The 19,994-nt window shown below is 41.9% G+C and overlaps 1 pseudogene; it reads right to left on the bottom strand.

Annotated features, from left to right (window-relative positions):
* Nucleotides 1-11,890: 11,890 nt before the first annotated feature.
* LOC101608479 lies at nt 11,891-14,330 on the bottom strand (annotated as a pseudogene).
* Nucleotides 14,331-19,994: the final 5,664 nt, after the last annotated feature.

Raw genomic sequence — 19,994 nt, forward strand, 5'->3', positions numbered from 1 at the left:
CTGCTCCAAGCGTTCTTCTACCTCGTGGTCTGCTCCTCTGTTGCTCGCTGCCGCTCTCCCCTCATGTTTCCCGAGTTGCGGAGAGCGTGGTGTGAGGGGAAAATCCCGCACCTGGCTTTTCCTGCGGCTGAAGCCGAGCCTGGTGGCTTTCTGTTGCGCTGCTGCCGCGGTGGTTGGCCAAACTGACAGAGCCACTTTTGCCGGCCTGTGCGGGCTCTGGATGCACTGGATCTCTTCTACTTCTCCGCTGCCACTTCAATTTCCTATACACCTCACTTTTTAGTAAAAGTGTATATTTTGCTGAGATTTTTTGGTCTTTTTTCCCCCCTAGGCTGCTTTGACGTGGTACCTACGCCGCCATCTTAACCGGAAGTGCTGGCTTTTTTTTAATTGGCTTTTTCTCCCCTAGGCTGCTTTGGCATGGTTCCTATGCCACCATCTTAACTGGAAGTCTCCAAATCTTTGTAATATCATGAGATCCCAGTGGTTGATTACTGGTCTTATATGCTGAGCAATTGGGGTTATATTCAGAAAGTCATTAGTTATGCCAATATGTTGAAGGGTTTCCCCTACCTTTTCCTCTAGCAATTTCAGAGTTTCAGGTCTGATATTTAGTTCCCTGATCCATTTGGATTTGATTCTTGTGCATGGAGAAAGTCAAGGATCTATTTTTATCTTTCTATATATAGATATCCAGTTTTCCTAGCACCACTTGTTGAAGAGGCTGTCTTTTCTCCAATGAATATTTTGGGCATTTTTGTCAAAAATCAGATGACTGTATCTGCCTGGATTAACATCTGGGTCCTCTATTCTGTTCCATTGATCTACATGTCTGTCTTTGTGCCAATACCATGCTGTTTTTGTTACTATGGCTTTGTAATATAGCATAAAATCAGGTATGGTGATACCACCAGCCTTATTTTTGTTGCTCAAAATCATTTTGGCTGTTTGAGGTTTTTTCTGCTTCCAAATGAAATTTAGGATTTTGTTTTCTATGCCTTTGAATAATGCCATTGGAATTTTAATGGGGATTGCATTAAACATGTAGATTGCTTTTGGTAAGATTGACATTTTCACAATATTGATTCTTACACTCCAAGAACATGGGATATCTTTTCATTTCCTTGTGTCTTCTGCAATTTCTCATTTGAGTGTTTTAAAGTTCTCATTGTAGAACTCCTTCACTTCCTTAGTTAAGTTTATTCCAAGGTACTTTATTTTTTCTTTTTTGAGGCAATTGTGAATGGGAGAGATTCCCTGGGTTCATTCTCCACACATTTGTTCTTAGCATATAGGAAAGATACTGATTTCTGTGTATTTATTTTGTATCCTGCTATGTTGCTAAAAGTGTTTTTCAGCTCTAACAGTTTGCTGGTAGTGTTTTTAGGGTCTTTTATGTATAGAATCATATCATCTGTAAATAGTGATAATTTTATCTCTTCGTTTTCCATTTTGTATCCCTTTTATGAGTGTCTCTTGCCTTATTGTTATAGCTAAGGCATCCAGTACTATATTAAATAAAAGTGGGGACAGTGGACACAGAATTTAGTGGGAAAGCTTTGAGTTTTTTACCATTTAGCATTATGTTGGCTGTAGGTTTATCATAAATAGCTTTTATTATGTTGAGATATGTTCCTCTAGTCCCAGTTTCTGTAATACTTTTACCATGAAAGGATGCTGGATTTTGTCAAATGCCTTTTCTGCATCTATTGAGATGATCATATGATTTTTGTCCTTCAGACCATTTATATGATGTATTACATTTATTGATTTGCATATGGTGAACCATCCCTGCATCCCTGGGATAAAGTCAACTTGGTCGGGGTGAATAATCTTTTTGATATATTCTTGTATTCTGTTTGCCAATATTTTGTTGAGAATTTTTGCATCTATGTTCATGAGGGAGATTGGTCTGTAATTTTCTTTTTTTGTTCTATCTTTGCCTGGTTTTGGTATGAGGGTAATGCTGGCTTCATAGAAGGAGTTAGGTAGAATTCATTCCTTTTCTATTTTATGGAAAAGTTTGAGAAGCATTGATGTTAGTTCTTCCATGAAGGTCTGGTAAAATTCGCCAGTGAATCAATCTGGGCCTGGACTTTTTTTTTTTTTTTTTAATTGTGAGACTTTTTGTAACTCCTTAGATCTTCATACTTTTTATAGGCCTATTTAAATGGTTTATCTCATCTTGATTTAATTTTGGTAGGTCATAAGAATCAAGGAAATCATACATTTCTTTCAGGTTTTCAAACTTAGATGCATATTCTTAAAGTGTGTCCTTATAATTGTCTGAATTTCTTTGGTATCTGTTGTAATGGTGCTTTTTTCATCTCTAATTTTACTAATTTTTGTCTCTTCTCTCTTTCTTCTGGTCAAATTTGCTAAGTGTTTATCAATCTTGTTTATGCTTTCAAAGAACCAACTCTTTGTTTTGCTGATTCTTTGGATTGTGTTTTTGTTTCTATTTCATTAATTTCTGCCCTTTATGCCCTTCTTTATGATTTCTTCTCATCCTCTGTTTTTTGGATTGCCTTGTTCTTCTTTTTCCAAGTCCTTAAGGTGGAGCATTTTACTTGTGAACTCTCCAATTTCTTAATATAGGCACTTGAAGCTATAAATTTCCCTCTTAGGACTGCCTTCATTGTGTCCCAGAGGCTTTGGTATGTTGTATTATCATCATCATTTGATTCTATGAATTTATTGATTTCCTTTTTGATTTCTTCAATGACCCACTGATCATTCCATAGTGTACTGTTTAGCCTCCATGAATTTCTGTATGCTCTGTAGTTTTTCTTGTTGCTGATTTGCAGTTTAATCCCATTGTGGTCAGATAGAGTACAAGGGATTATTTCAATTTTCCTATAATTGTGGAGGTTTGTTTTGTGTCCTCATACATACTCTATTTTAGAGAATGTTTCATGTGCTGCTGAGAAAAGTGTATATTCTGCAGCATTTGGATGGAATGTTCTGTAGATATCTGTTAGGTCCATTTGTCCCATGACATCATTTAATTCAGATGTCTCTCTTTATTTTTTGCCAGGATGACTTGTCAATTGATGAGGGTGGGGTATTCAAGTCTCCCACTACAATTTGGTTTGATGTTATCTGTGACCTTAAGTCTAATAGTATTTGTTTGATGAAACTGGGAGCCCCCATGTTAGGTGAATATATGTGTAAGATTGTAATGTCCTCCTGCTGGAAAGTTCCTTTAATCAGTATAAAATACCTTCTTTATCTTTCCTCACTAATGTTGGTTTGAAATCTATCCTGTCAGATTCTAGGATAGCAACCCCTGCTATTAGGCCCATTTGCTTAAAATACCATTTTCCAGGCTGGAGAGATGGCTTAGCGGTTAAGCGCTTGCCTGTGAAGCCTAAGGACCCCGGTTCGAGGCTCGGTTCCCCAGGTCCCATGTTAGCCAGATGCACAAGGGGGCGCACGCATCTGGAGTTCATTTGCAGAGGCTGGAAGCCCTGGCGCGCCTATTCTCTCTCTCTTCCTCTATCTGTCTTTCTCTCTGTGTCTGTCGCTCTCAAATAAAAAAAAAATTAAAATACCATTTTCCATCCTTCCACCCTAAGGTGGTGTCTATCTTTTATTGAGAGATGAATTTCCTGGGGGCAATGAATGTCAGGATCCTGATTTTAATCCAGTCTGCAAGCCTGTTTCTTTTGGATGGTGCATTGAGGCCACTGATATTAAGAGTTATTATTGAAAGGTATGCATTTATTCTCACCATTCTTCTCATTTTGTGGTGTTTCCTATTTTCCCTTTACTCGTTTGTTTTAACTGTTATTTGAGTATGGTTTTTTTTTTTTTTTTTCTATTTCCTCCTGTGTGTGTTTTGCTTTCTCTTTGGCATTAGGAATTCCTTCAAGTATTTTCTATAGAGCTGTTTTACTTGTCCTAAATTCCTTTAGCCTGTTTTTGTTGTGGAATGTCCTTATTTCTCCATCAATTTGGGTAGATAGCTTTGCAGGATAAAGTAATCTTGGTTGACAGGTGTTATCTTTCAGAACTTGGAATACATCATTCCAAGCCTTTCTGGTATTTTAAAAATTATTTTATTTATTTATTTGAGGGAGAGAGAGGAAGAGGCAGATAGAAAGAAAGAGAATGGGCATGCCAGGGTCTCTAGCCACTGCAAATGAATACCAGATGCATGTGCCCCCTTGTGCATCTGGCTTATGTGGGTCCTGGGGTCTCTAGGCTTCCGCAGGCAAGCGCCTTAACTGCTAAGCCATTTCCCCAACCCCTTTCTTGCTTTTAAAGTTTGTGTTGAGTAATCTGAAGTTATTCTGATGGGCTTGCCTTTGTAGGTGACCTACTTCATCTCTCTAACTGCTTTCAATATATTTTCTTTGGTTTGTGTGTTTAGTAGTTTAATTATAACATAGTGAGGAGGGGTTTTTTCCAGATTTTGTCAGTTTGGTGTTCTAAAAGCTTCTTGTGTCTGTATTAGCATTTCTTTCCCAATTTGAGTAAAATTTTCTTCTATGATTTTCTTGAAAAAAACCTACTAAGCATCTGGATTGAAATTCTTCTTCTGTTATACCCTGAATTCTTCTGTTTGATCTTTTCACACTGTCCTGGATATCTTGCAATTCACATTCATACCTGGCTATTAGCTTGTCTTCTTCTTTGTTGGACTGTATTTGGTCTTCTAGTTTAGATATTCTGTTCTCTCCTTAATCCATTCTACTGGTGAGACTTTCCACAGGGTTTTTTACTTCATTGACTGTATTCTTCAGAGCCAGGATTCTAGCCTGGTTTTTCTTCAGTATTTCTATTTCCTTACTCATGTCTTATAAGGACTTCCTTATTTCATTAAGCTGGTTTCTTGTGTTTTCTTTCAGAAGTTTTTTTTTTTTTTTTTCTTCTTTAATTCCTTTGTTTTCTCCTTGGATTCGCTTCATTTCTTCTCGGATTTCTTTGAGGATAGATACCACCATTTTCTTGAAAGCTTTGTCAGGCATTTCATCTAAAACAGTCTCATTGGTGCTCATTTCTGATGGATTTATAGTTTTTGGTGGGACTGTATTGCTTGATTCTTTGAATTTCTTGTATTATATTTGTAGCGACTTTTGCATCCTGAATTGATTTGTTGCTTGGGTTTTCTACTTATCTGCAGTGTTTTCAGATGTGGCAAGCCACCTCTACATACCCTCAGGATATGAGTTCAAGGTGCCAGGGGTCGCTCTTGTACCCCAATCAAGCCACAGAAGTAATCCTAGGTGTTGAGTTTGCTTGCTAAGCATGTATTCTAGTGAACTGGGTGGAAGAATCTGGCAAATTCTAAACTCCAATGGAGTAACATACACAATCAATAAAAACCAGTGCAAAGAATGCAATTGTGGGGATTTAAACAGATAGTCATATAAAGCCAAAATCCCTAAGGGTGTGTGTTGTTCTACACCCTTAATCTTGTCACTTGGGAGGTAGAGATTTCTGTTCTGAATTGGGTTCCAGGTCAACCTGGATCTGGATCAGACCCTGCCCCCAATAATGACAGAAGCAAAACACAAAGGCCCTATACATATGAAAGTACCAAAGGCAATAAAATTCAACCCCCAAATACAGGTTATCTGAAAATGGTAAAGCCAACCAAGAATATACACCCCATAACTTGCCCTGACAAGGAAAGGAGATTAGCACTTGCAGGACTGTGTACCCATTTATTTATTATTAATTAATAATTTTTTGTCAGTTAGCCTCATTACCTTTTGGGGTGTCTTCCAATCTCACCAATGCTGAGTGCCCGCCTCGATCCCCCCCCCCCCGTGTTGTGCTGTGCAGCTGCACCTCGGATCCGCTCTGCTGGCTGCGCTGCCACTGGGGGCTGATGGCGGGGGATGGGAGAGTTCAGACTTCTGGAGTTGCTCACACTTTCAGTAGCTCTTTAGTTGATCTCAGCTGTCTTTCCTTCAGATTTCTTAACTTTGCAAGAAGGCTGATGGAGTTGAAACATCTGTTGCTTGCTCTCTGCTGCTGCTGCTGCTGCTTGGAGAGCCTGGCAGGCCTGACCCAGCGGCACATGCGGGTCATGGGCCACGGTCACCTGCGTGGGACTCTGGCCATGTTCCTCCTTTCTGGTGGGTCTTGGTCTCTCCGGCTTCTCTGCTGTGTCTAAGAATAACCTATACTCCTTCAGAAGAAGAGTGTATTTTGCTGGGGTTTTGCTTAAATCCCTCCCTAGGCTGGTTTGGCATGGCTCCTAAGCTGCCACCTTACCCTTACTTACTTCTGTTACTAAGTTTTATTCCTACTCACATAGAAGTCCAATCATTGGTAGCTAGGATCCACATATGAGAGAGAACATGTGACATTTGGTTTTCTGGGTCTGGATTACCTCACTAAGTATAATGCTTTCCAGATACATCCATTTTCCTGCAAATTTCACTTCTCTTTACTGCTGAGTAGAACTCCATTGTATAAATGTGCCACATCTTCATTATACTCTCATCAGTTGAGGGACATCTAGGCTGGTTCCATTTCCTAGCTATTGTGAATAGAGTGGCAATAAACGTGGTTGAGCAGGTATCTCTAAGGTAGTGAGATGAGTCCTTAGGCGTCCTAGGAGTATTACAGCTGGGTTAGTACACGCTTTTAATCCCAGCACTTGGGAGGCAGAGGTAGGAGGATCACCATGAGTTCAAGGCCACCCTGAGACTACATAGTGAATTCCAGGTCAGTCTAAGCTAGAGTTTCCTCAAAAAAACAAAAAAAAGAAAAAAAGGAAAAGAAAAGAAAAGAAAGAAAGAAAATACTTTAGAATTAAATATCTGGGTTATTATTATTACAGAAGGCTTCTTCTTTAATATTTTTTCAGAATAATGGAAAAGTTTTTTGATTTTTTGTTATTGAGCAAAATAAGACATGCCAGTGAATATTAAGGACAAATAATAATAAGTATTTTATTTTTCTTTTATAAAACTTTTATTTGTTTATTTATGAAAGAGACAGAGAAAGTGACAGGGAGAATGAGAGAGAGAGAGAACAGACATGGGCATGCCAAGGCCTCTAGCTACAGCAAATGGACTCCAGACATATGCGTCACTTTTGCATCTGGCTTACGTAGGTCCTGGGGAATCAAACCTGGGTCCTTAGGCTTTGCAAGCAAGTGCCTTAACCACTAACCCATCTCTCCAGCCCAGTATTTAATTTTTCTTGACATAGTACTCCAGTAGAATCATTCCTTCTTTTAAAATTTCCAACATAAATTGAGTTTTGCCAATATTGTTTATAATGCAATACATACTTGATAAATGAAATTCTTAGCTTCCTAGCAATGGCTCCAATGCATAGCACAAACAATAACAATTAACAGAAGCATACTACTTTCTCAACATACTACCAAGAAGGTTTTCAACAATATTTAGGTTAAAAAGGTGATGTTCAGGACTGGGAAAATGGCTCAGTGGTTAAAGATGTTCACTTACCAACCCTACTGGCCCACGTTTGACTCCCCAAATCCACACACAGCCAGGCACAGAAGTGAAGCACATGTATGGTTCTTGTTTGTAGTAGAAAAAGACCTTGATTTCCCCACTACATAAATTCTAAAAAAATATTTTCAGCCAGGTGTGGTGGCACATACTTTAAATCCCAGCACTTGTTTTTCTTTTTCTTTTCTTTTCTTTTCTTTTCTTTTTTTTTTTTTTTTTTGAGGTAGAGTCTCACTCTAGCTCATGCTGACCTGGCATTCACTATGTAGTCTCAGGGTGGCCTCGAACTCATAGTGACCCTCCTGCCTCTGCCTCCCAAGTGCTGGGATTAGCTGTGCATGGTAGCACACACTTTTAAGTTGGGATCTTTTTTTTTTTTTTAAATATTTTTTTTTTAATTTTTATTTATTTTTATTTATTTGAGAGCAACAGACACAGAGAGAAAGACAGATAGAGGGAGAGAGAGAGAAGGGGCGCGCCAGGGCTTCCAGCCTCTGCAAACGAACTCCAGACGCGTGCGCCCCCTTGTGCATCTGGCTAACGTGGGACCTGGAGAACCGAGCCTCGAACCGGGGTCCTTAGGCTTCACAGGCAAGCGCTTAACCGCTAAGCCATCTCTCCAGCCCAAGTTGGGATCTTTTTGCCTTTGATCATAAGAACGTGCCATAGCATTGTAAAGACTCCAGGATGGGGAGCAGGTGGGATTTTTGGTAGCCATCAGGCAAGCCTGACTTGGTAGCAGGAGCTAACTAGTGTCCTATCATATGGCTGGTAATACCTCAGTCAATTAAAGAAGGACCTCCCAGGGTTTGCCAGTCAGAAGATATCTTAACTACTCTTTCTGAAGCCAAGAGCAGTTTCTCTAAAATCTTTAATGGGGCCACACAGCTATTGGTGGATTTACTTTGGGGCTTCCTGATGTTGCTTTCCAATGGATGCACAAGTTTAGCCCTAGAAATGTAGCCAATGTGAAATGCCACTGTTTTGTGTACTAGCATGCCACCATTGGAATGAATACATGATTTCCTTATCCACAAATATTTATTGAACTCAAATGCTGAATGCTTTACCATGTATATAACAAATCTCTTATTTTCAAAGCTGATGATGCTGCAAGTTAGCTTCGTGTTTCCTGTGAATACCATAGCAAACTCTTGGCCTCATCACTCCCTTCAGAGATCAAGTGTAGAATTCCACCAGAGAGGAACAAAGGGTCTTTTCACCATAGTGAGAACCTACAGCTCATTCAGCACATCACTATAAACATAAAAGATTCTTCCAAAAAGAGTTTCTAATAGCTTTGGAAACAAGACTAAATAACACACATGACAATATGAGAATAAATACGTAGGGGATGGAGAGACAGCTCAGTAGTTGAGGCACTTGTCTGCAAAGCCCAATGACCCTATACTCACATAAAGCCAGATGCACAAAGTGGCACATGTATCTGGAGTTCATTTGTAGTGGCTGGAGGCCCGGGTGCACCCATTCTCTCTGTCTGTCTTTCTTTCTGTGTCTGTCACTGTTTGTAAATAAATAATAGTTTAAAGAAAAAAATAAGTACAGACTAAAGTATGTGGTATAATTTTTATTTCTTTTTTTGTTGAGTTTTTTGAGGTAGGGTCTCACTCTAGCCCAGGTTGACCTGAAATTCATTATGTATTCTCAGGGTGACCTCAAACTCACAGCAATTCTCCTATCTCTGCCTCCTGAGTGCTGAGATTAAAGGCGTGTGCCACCACATCTGACAATTTTTTATTCGTATTTATTTATCTAGTTTTCTTTTTCTTTCTTTCTTTTTTTTTTTTCTTTTTGAGACAGAGTCTATGTAGTATGCAAGCTTGCAATCCTCTTGTCTCAGCTTCCCAAGTGCTAACTTAAGATTTTAGGCACACATTACAAACTTGGTAGGTATAAATTTTAAAAATGAAATAATGGGAAAGTTCAGAGTTCAGAAAATGACAGGGACTATCTCCTTATATCCAGGTCTCATCATGATAATAGTAATAAACTCAACACCTCTAAATTTTTATCTTTGCCCCACTCTTTTCTCCTGAGGACCTGGTGGACATGTCTAAATGCTCCAATCTAAGCAAGCCTAGTACAGAATTACATAAGTCACCCCAAGAGATTCCTTAATACTGTCTGCATCTGATTTGACTTAGGTGTGGGTCCCCTTCTCTAAACTCCATCTCCAGTACCTTAGGCTTGTGCCAGTATTATTCTTACACTGGGTTGCTGCATCAGCCTTCTTAACTGTGTCCCCTTGGCTAGCCTTTGTATTTTAGCCACTGTGCTTCCATCTATTTCACACACAGTCCAGTGACCTTTCTGAAGTTCAAGTCACTCACCAATTTGTTCAGGAAATAAATAAGCTCATTGTATGAGATCAATTGTTCTTGTTACCTACTCTTCCTAGAGGTTATTCTGGGATGCTGGGAGTGGGAATGATGGCCTCTCAATGACGGAATCCAACAAGTCCCACTGAAGGCCTGTCAGAATAGTTCCTATGGACCTTATGAAGATCTTTTTCTGGGAATATTGCTGTGGGGTGTCTGTTGCAGTCAGGTTCACATTAGCGGTAGAAATCACCCAACCAAAAGCAGCTTGTGGGAAAAAGAAGTTTATTTTGGCTTATAGGCTCAAGAGGAAAGCTCCATGATGGCAGGAAAAATGATGGCATGAGCAGAGGGTGGACATCACCCCCTGGCCAACATAAGGTGGGCCATAGCAACAGGAGAGTGTGCCAAACACTGGCATGGGGAAACTGGCTATAACACCCATAAGCCTGCCCCCAACAATGCACCACCTCCAGGAGGTTTTAATTTTCAATTGCCATCAGCTGGTGAACCTAGCATCCAGAATACCTAAGTTTATGGGTGACACCTGAATCAAACTACCCTGGCTCCCATAAACTATTAATCTTCCATGACATAAAATTCAATGCATTTAGTCCAACTTTCAAAGTCCCCATAGTTTTTATCAATTCCAATGATGTTCATACATCCCCATAGTCTGAGATCTTTTAACTGAGCCATAATACCAAAAAAAAAAAAAAAACCAAACCCCATAATGGTACAGAATAAACATTCACACTACAAAAGATGACATTGGCCATAGCAAATAAATATTCAGCCAATACAAGATTTAAAACAACCAGGGCAAACATCTAGCTCTACAACTTCAAGTTCAACAACTCTAGTCAGTGATAAATCTCCAAGTCCGATAATTCTAACCAGCAACAAGTCTCTGGCATTCCAAATCTGCCCCTCCAGCTAGGCTACTCACAGTCCTGGAAAACTTCATCTATAGCAGTCATCTCGTGGTCCTGGCATCTCCACAGGGTCTCCACTGCAATCACAGTTTATCCTCATGGCCCCACGGGGTCTCCATGCAGGCAACCAGCAAACCTGCTTCACACTGCCCATGGCCATTTCCAAAACACAAGACTGTGTTGCAACTTAATGTCAGTCCCTATCCTGCATTTCTTATACTCCACAGTACCAGACAGGGTGCCAATTTGTTAATACAGGAGGGAATAAAGCAGACTTTGAAGAACAGATTACTTCTGTTTTTTTTCTTGATTCTTTCAAACAAGCAATGCTTTATTTAAATCACCAAAATAATATTTTATAGAAAAGGAACTGTAATGTTAAAAGGCCAAGTATAGCTGTAAAATCTTTTTTTTTTTTTTTTTTTTGGCTTTTCAAGGTAGGGTCTCACTGTAGCTGACCTGGAATTCACTATGGAGTCTCAGGGTGGCCTCGAACTCATGGCAATCCTCCCACCTCTGCCTCCCAAGTGCTGGGATTAAAGGCGTGAGCCACCACACCCGGTGAGCTGTAAAATCTTAAACAAAACAGACCATGCTTTATTTAGATGACCAAAAAAATATATTTCATGGATATTATAAGCAATGTATACCTGTACATCATCTTTTGTCATCAGTAGCAATTTTCTCTAAAATACTTTGAGATTACTTTATGGTCTCCAAGTAGAAACTAAACATTATTGAACAAAGTTCTTAAGTCTCGCCACATGAATGGAAAGGTTTCAAAAACATTTTGTTTAATGCTAACAAATAACTAAACAATGTGGTTCTTGCTGAAAATCAACTTAAATATCTACCAAAATAGCCTGTCCTAAGCCTATTTTCATGAGTGTTTCTCTATGGACACAGCTACAGTTGTTTATATCCTGGTATCACAGAAAGACTCTGTAGCAGCACGTTTTATATAGAAATATGTTCAGGCACCCAGAAGTAATTATGATCACTGTAATTGATACTTAGTAATTCTTTCACTCGTCTTGGGGACAGAGTATTACTATGGGCTGATCTAGAACTTATGATCCTCCTACCTCTGCTTCCCCAAGGTTGAGATGACAAACAAGATCCACTACATCCAGTTCGGAAAGTAATTAATAACACAAATAACTACTATATGTGAGTAACTCAAATAACCAAGCTTGTTCCTTTCACAGTACCCTGAGTGGGCCTGTTTGCACTATCTGGAAAGAGGGCCAACCATTTCATTGGTTCTTCACCTGGATGGAACCCAAGCACAAAGCCAGACAGAACAGCTGTTCTTACAGAACCATCAAAACTTTAATGAATTGCCCTGGGGTTCTTGGTGCTGTCGTGTGCCTCACAGGCAGCAACATAAGCTGATTGGAAAGAAGTCATCGTGGAATTCTGCTAAAAACCTCAGAAAGAGATCAAAGTGCTTCAGTAAAGCCTTCAAATTCTTCTCAGAGAAGGACATCTTTCCAAGGATTCCTGGAAGTTTCACAATCTCAGCAGATGTTGTGCCCCATAAATATGAGAGGGGGGAGGTGGCTGATCTCCAAGGGGGTAATTATCTGGCACAAGCTTCCAGGAGAGGACCTCATTTATTTCATTAGTTCTTCGTCCTTCAAAGCCAGCAAACACAGCACTCCCTTCCTTACTTGGAGTCAGAGGAATCGGGGAAGATGACCCACTATGCACAGGTGTCTTCTTTTCCAAGTGCAGGAACAGCTTGGGCATGCTGGAAGATGTGTCCCGTTGCCAGAGCTTGGGCTGGGGTGACGGGCTGCTCTCAGACAGCCTGTCACAGTTGGTGCTGTGGCGTGTAGAACGCGCAGAGACTGCAATGCTTTGGGCTCAGCTTTGCCTCTCTCAGGAGCGGCTGGTTCACCAGAGGTAGGCTGGCTCTCTGTGGATTGTGGTGTGGATGGATTCAGCAAAGGTGGGCTAGGAGAAAGCTCCTCCTGGCTCCTGTTCGTGTTGGTGGCACTCTCCCTAATCGGAAGGAAAAATTTAGATGATGTCACCTTTTTTTAAAAAAAATTTTTATTTATTTATTTATTTGAGAGCAACAGACACAGAGAGAAAGACAGATAGGGGGAGAGAGAGAGAATGGGCACGCCAGGGCTTCCAGCCTCTGCAAATGAACTCCAGACGCGTGCGCCCCCTTGTGCATCTGGCTAACTTGGGACCTGGGGAACCGAGCCTCGAACCGGGGTCCTTAGGCTTCACAGGCAAGCGCTTAACCGCTAAGCCATCTCTCCAGCCCTGGTGTCACCTTTTTATACTGAGCTTGTTCATACGGGTAGAGCAAAACCAATGGGAGAGTATAATCAAAGGTTATTCTTAACCCATCAACCATCTCTTTACAGAGGTCAGCGTTCTTTTCTGCTGGGATATAATGCACATTCATGTGGGCATGCATCATAGCGTGATGGTGACGAGGCCTCTCATTGGCTGAAAAGGCTGCATTGATAGCAAAATGCTTCACATAGGCTTCTAAGATAGTGATGATGTTGGTCTGGCATGGAAGTTTCACTGACCGTTTCTGCCTGTTAACATAGTAGCAATCATCCTCAAGCTGCTTTTTGAGAACGTCAGGGATGTCTGTAGTGATTGATCTTTCTTCCATTTCCCTTCTCGTCGGCTGCTTCAGCTCAGCTTTCACTTCAGTCTTTTCTTCAATATCACTTTCTTCACCACTTATTTCTTCAGACTTTTCTTCACCACCGTCATTAGAAGAACTGCTTATAGAGTTTTTACCCTTTTCATTTTTGTCTTCAACAGGAAGGCTTTTTTAAAAAAATTTTTATTTATTTATTTGAGAGCGACAGACACAGAGAGAAGGACAGAGAGAGGGAGAGAGAGAGAGAATGGGCACGCCAGGGCTTCCAGCCTCTGCAAACGAACTCCAGACGGGTGCGCCCCCTTGTGCATCTGGCTAACCTGGGACCTGGGGAACCGAGCCTCGAACCGGGGTCCTTAGGCTTCACAGGCAAGCGCTTAACCGCTAAGCCATCTCTCCAGCCCAACAGGAAGGCTTTTTAAGACAGAGTCAACACCAGGTAACCTGCAACGGTTTTTTCTTTTTTCCCCGTGTTTCTCAGGAGAGCTACTGCTTTCTTGCCAATTTCTGCTGTAATCTGCGATTTTCATCTGTATCACAAAACACGTGATCTTCAGCTGCCCACCTACCCCAGCCTCTGTTCCAACCATTAAAATAGATCAGATATTCTGGGATCTTTCTGCCTTTTTAGTCTTTCCCAACAATGACATCGACGATCGCCGCTGCAGGGGCCTCGGAGGCGCTGGCGCGTGCGTCCTCGCCTGTCCGCTTTGGGGCTCTGGGAGCCGTGCGAGCCCAGATCGCGACCTCTTGGTTGAGGTCTTCCGACAGAGCGTCCCCTGCAGTCCCCACGGCTTCGGGTCCCCGAGGCTTCCAAGCTGCGCCCACGTGTACGCGAAGCCGTGGCCCTGGGTGCCGGCTCTTTAGCCGCGGCGTGGGGGTCTCTTAGGGAGTGAGCGGGTCTGGGATGGGCCACGGGCGGCCCAGACGTCCGCCCGCTGGAGCTACGGGCCAGGGAGCGTGGCAGCGCAACCATGCCGTGTAGAGCTGGCTGGAGAAGGCCAGTGGCTTTGGGCAAGGGGAGGAGAACATTCCAAGCGGTGACTAGAACACTCAGTCATCCTTCTGAGAGGCCAAGCAGGTGGCAGGCCTGGAGACCCCCAGGTGACTGGGTGAGCAGTGGGCAAGCCAGGCTGATGGGTCTTTGAAGGACTGTGAACATCTTATGTGGCCGCGTCCGGCACTCCTGCAATTGCTTCCTCACGGTTTGTCCTGGGTGGGTCAAAACCTCCCTGAAGACTGTAAGCACCTTTGAGCCCTCTGTTAGCAGGGTACCTTTCCTTTGCATTTCCTGCTGCTGCTCTAGAAGTTGCCCTCATTAAGATGGTAAGCTCTTTAAAGCTGGGAGTGGGGGAGTGTCTCATCCAGTTCATCATTGTATAATTCAGTATCTAAAATCTTGTAGCACAGAAGCCAAAACTAGAAGCATGATTCTTGTCCAGTTTGTGAAAATTGGGAATGTGGGAAGTAGATGCTGGTGTCCCCTGAGCAATCACCACCATCCCAATCACAGGCTGAATTATTACAGGCCTTGTCACAATAGCCATCTTTAATCTAGGAGCCTGGGCAGCCCTCAGCACAATTTGGCACAGGCCATGTTAAATAAACCCACAGCTGGAAGTTCCCAAGTGCTCAGAGAGCAAAGAACAGGACACTTCTTGAGCACTCAGATCCCTCCAAAAGAGTCTACATTCTTCCTGTTGCCCCAGTGCAGGTCAGCTGATCCAATCTCAAAGGTTATAATCTCTCAGTTGCACCTGAATGGGCAACAGTTCACCCAAAGAGTTTTCTTTCTGTGCCATATCGTCTACTCACACCAGCTTATTTCTACACAAAGCAACCATGTACAACTTCTCAGGACATGGCCATAACAGCAAGCATCTCACACAAACTGCTGGTCCAGTCCAAGCAAAGCTCTTTCTCACCCTCACAAGCCAAACCTCACAGTCCATAGTTCTTACTGCATTCAGGTCTTTCATCTGTGAACAAAATAGTCCATCAATCTGTACTTAAAGCACTGCAAGGTGGCTCTTAGGCCAAGGATTCAAATCCTTCCACATTCCTCTTGAAAATCAGCTCCAAAAGGCCAAAGCCACATAGTCAGGTGTGCAAAAATCCCACTCCCGGTACCACTTTACTGTTGCAGTCAGGTTTGCATTGCTGGTAGAAATCACCCAACCAAGAGCAACTTGTGGGAAAAAAGAGGGTTTTTTGGTTTACAGGCTTGAGGGGGAAGCTCCATGATGGCAGGGAAAAGGATGGCATGAGCAGAGAGTGGATATCACCCCCTGGCCAACACAAGGTGGATAATAGCAACTGGAAAGTGTGCCAAACCCTGGCATAGGGAAACTGGCTATAACACCCATACATCCTCCCCCAACAATACACCACCTCCAGGAGGCTTTAATTTCCAATTTACATTTAGCTGGGGAACCTAGCATCCAGAACACCTAAGTTTATGGGGGACACCTGAATCAAACTACCATAGTGCCCTTTCTATTAAGCTCTTGTATTGATCCTGACACTAATTCAAAATTATTTATAGCCAAGTAATCCGCATGCTTCAAACAATATTATTGGATTTGCTATGCCTCAGATTGCCTAGGTCCTTGAAGTGCTTCGATGATCAGTGTTGACAAGGAATGTTGGACATGCTGATGTAAACTTAAGCCAGGCTCCTTGTTTTACCTCCCCATTAACCAGGTCATGCTCCTGGCCCCAGAATACTGTGTGTGTGTGTGTGTGTGTGTGTGTGTGTGTGTGTGTGTGTGATGTGGAACACTGTTGAAAGCAGTGGACACTGAAAGCAATGAATTTCCCACAAGAATGTTGAAAGCAACAAGAGGGCGTATAGTAACAACACCTATGAATGGTGAAATGTGTGTGTGTGTGTGTGTGTGTGTGTGTGTGTGTGTTGTATGTCAACAGAGTTCTTCGGTCCTCCACTAAGTGCTTTGGGCAAATGTTTAAGGAATTTTTGGAGATGAAGTTCCTTGTCTTTGTCTGTCTCAGAGCTCCCTCCCCCTTCCTAACTGATATTTCCTCAAAGGTATCACCAAAAGCCCCACCAGAACTCAGACAACTGGGTCCATGACCTGCACCCCCACTGGCTTCCCACTGACCAGCCCCCCCATGCCACAAGGGATATAAAAGCCTTTCTGCCACCAGCTTCTCATGCTGACTTTACCACGTGCAAATTTTCCCTCCATTCAGCTTGCAATTGTCTCTCTACTCCTACTTTCCCCACTCATGTGGGTGCTTTTTCTCATTTCTCCCTTTTTCTAGTCACATTCTCTCTCTCTCTCTCTCTCTCCATATATATATATATATGGCTTATAGCTCCTAGCCACTGCAAATGAACTCCAGACACATTTGCCATCTTGTGCATCTGGCTTACTTGTGTACTGGGAAATCAAATCTAGGTTCTTAGGCTTTGCAAGACAAGTGTATTAACCACTAAGCAATCTCTCCAGCCTTGTTTAAAAAATTTATTTATGTATTTATATATATATATATATACATACACACATATATATATATATATATATATAGAGAGAGAGAGAGAGAGAGAGAGATTCCTCTCTCTCTTGTCCACTTCTCCCTCACCCTGTAGCATGTGTACCCATTGCCGTGGGTCCTCCTGCTGGGCAAGTTCTCTCTCTTGTCTTGGCTCCCTGGGAAGATTTCCTGGCAGGAATTTCACCACCACCATCTAGGTGTACCAGTCACTTACATGAAGGTTTCCAACTTCCACCAGAGTCAGGTGGTCTGCAACATCCTGGCATTCACAGAGGATCATTGCACACCAGTGTGCTGGCTTCCCCTCCCCCTCCTTTCCTTTCTCTTTCTTTAAAAATTTTTATGAGAGAGAGACAGAGAGAGAGAGAGAATATGAGAGAATGGGTACACCAGGGCCTCCAGCCACTGCAAACTAACCATTGCAAACTAACTCCATATGTATGAGTCGCCTTGTGCATCTGGCTTATGTGGGTAATGAAGAATTAAACTTGGGTCCTTAGGCTTTAAAGTAAAGTGCCTTAACCACTAAGGCATCTCTCTAGCCCTCCTTTCTCTCTTAAAACTATAGCACTGCCCCAAATTTGGGGCATATTGATAAAGCATTTTGATTCATAACATTCACATTTCTGGCCTCTAGTTCTCCTTCTTGTACCTCCCCCCAAACACTTGACAGTCCTTTGGTCATTTATTGTAGATTGTTTTTTTGCTCATGTATTGCTGTTTTGTATTTTTTAATTTATTTATTAGGGGGGGAGAGAGAGAGAGAGAGAGAGAGAGAGAGAGAGGGAGGGAGAGGGAGAGAGAGAGAATGGGAGCACAAGGGCTTCCAGCCTCTGTAAACACACTCTAGATGCTTGTGCCATCTTGTGCATCTGGCTTACATGGATACTGACTGGGGAATTGAACCTGGGACCTTAGTTTTCCCCGGCAAGTGCCTTAACTGCTAAGCCATCTCTCCAGCCCGTAAGTTTCTGTTTTTGCTGTAAAACAGTATACCTGAGATGAGTTCTTGCCTCAGCAGCAGCAGCTAAGGCTGCTACACCTGGCTGTTTTCTTTCTTTTTAACTTATTGATCACGATCATCCACATACCTAACTAGCTACTATTGCTATTCCTATTCCACAGGTGGGTAAATGAGGCACAGATGTGACCAAGAACTTACCTAAGTATTAGCCAAGCGATAGATCTGGAGTTCAGAATAGCTGGGTAATAATTATTATAACTAGGTAGCCCTGCACTCTACCCACAGTGGCCCAAAATGAACATGAATGTAGCCAAGGAATAGCTGGAGACAGAAACAGACTTCCCCTGTAGATTTCACATAGAGGGAGTCAGGAGAGACTGCACTGAACATGATGCTGTCAATCTGGGGTTTAATCTGTAGAGTGAAAAATCTCTCCTGAGCCAGCCATCTAAATAGGATCTACATGATAATGAGATCAACCTGCCATGGGATTCTTGTTTATATGAAAAGTCTATGAGGATTATTTCTTGGAATGAAAGAGGGATAGTTTGAGTCAATGCATTTTTCCCAAATGAAGAAAACAAGGCACACAGATCATATTTGTGGGTTGCAAGGGAGTCAGAAAGAATATCAATTTCACCAGCTTCCAGAGTAAGATATAGGAAGATCTCAGCAGGCAGGAATGTTAAACCACAGCTTACCTAGTGAAATTTAGTAGCTATAAAGTTTTGCTTTTGGAACCAAAAATATATTTTTTATTTATTTATTTTTATTTATATATTTGAGAGAGTGAGAGAGACAATGGGCATGCCACAGCTCCTAGCCACTGCAAAAGAACTCCAGATGCATGTGCCATCTTGTGCATCTGGCTTACTTGTGTACTGGGAAATCAAATCTAGGTTCTTAGGCTTTGCAAGACAAGTGTATTAACCACTAAGCAATCTCTCCAGCCTTGTTTAAAAAATTTATGTATGTATGTATGTATGTATTTAAGAGAGGGAGAGAGGCAGAGAAAGAGAGAGAGAGAGCCTTTGGATTTTGATGATTTTTGTTTGTTTGTTTGTTTGAGGTAGAGTCTCATTCTAGCCCAGGCTGACCTGGAATTCACTATGTAGTTTCAGGGTGGCCTCAAACTCACAGTGATCCTCCTACCTCTGCCTCCCAAGTGCTGGGATCAAAGGCATGTACCACCACACCTGGCTTTGATGATCATTTTTAACATTTGATGAGTCCAATGTTAAGCAGGTCTTATGCAGGTAATGACAGTTGCTGTGAGGTCATAAGTGCAATAGCCCCTTTAGGTCTACAAGACAGCATTTCAAACAACTGCTCCCCATCCTCTGATTCTCCCATTCTTTCAGCTCCCTTTTCCACAATATTCCCTGAGACTTCTAGGGTGACATAGAATGTCTCATTTAGCATTGAACAATTCACCAGTACTCATTTGATTTGAAGAGTTTTGAGTACTGCCAGTGGTCAATGCCATCTTCTTTAAATAGAAACTTCTTTGACCAAAGTTGAGAGCAATGTTAATATATAGGCATCAATATAAACATTTAGAAGGCAATTTCATGAGCACAATATATTCATTTAGCCAAACAACAGTAGTAGCTCCCCTCCTTAGGGCCTATGATTCTTTTGATTAGGTTTTCAGCATCAGGCATGAATTTGGTCTTATGGAGCAGGCCTCAAGTCTAATTAGAAGGCAGTTGGTTACTCCTGTGGTAATGTAAAATGTTCCCCATAGGCTCATGTGTTTGATACTTAATCTTAGTCAGTGACACTGTTTGGGAAATTGATAGAGCCTTTAGGAGGTGGAGACTTGCTGGAGCAGGTGTGCCACTAGGGGCAGGACTTGGGATGTCCAGGCCTGCTTGGTGCTTCTGGGCTTTCTATTTCTTCTGATGTGAAGATGTGACACTGGCTATATGCTCCTGCCATGCTTTTGCTTTCATGACAGAAATTTCTTTTCAAAACTGTGAGCTGAAATTAACCCTTTTTTCCCCATAAGCTGCTTCCGGTGGGTATTTTGTCCCAATGAGAAAATGTTACTGAAAATTCATACCTAGAAGTGCTGCAATGAGCTGGACTATGTAGTTTTTAGGTTTTGGAACTGGTTTTCAGGAGGAATAGGGAATGATTTGCAACTTTGGACTA

This window comes from Jaculus jaculus, chromosome 20 (assembly GCF_020740685.1).
Source record: "Jaculus jaculus isolate mJacJac1 chromosome 20, mJacJac1.mat.Y.cur, whole genome shotgun sequence".
NCBI lineage: Eukaryota > Metazoa > Chordata > Mammalia > Rodentia > Dipodidae > Jaculus > Jaculus jaculus.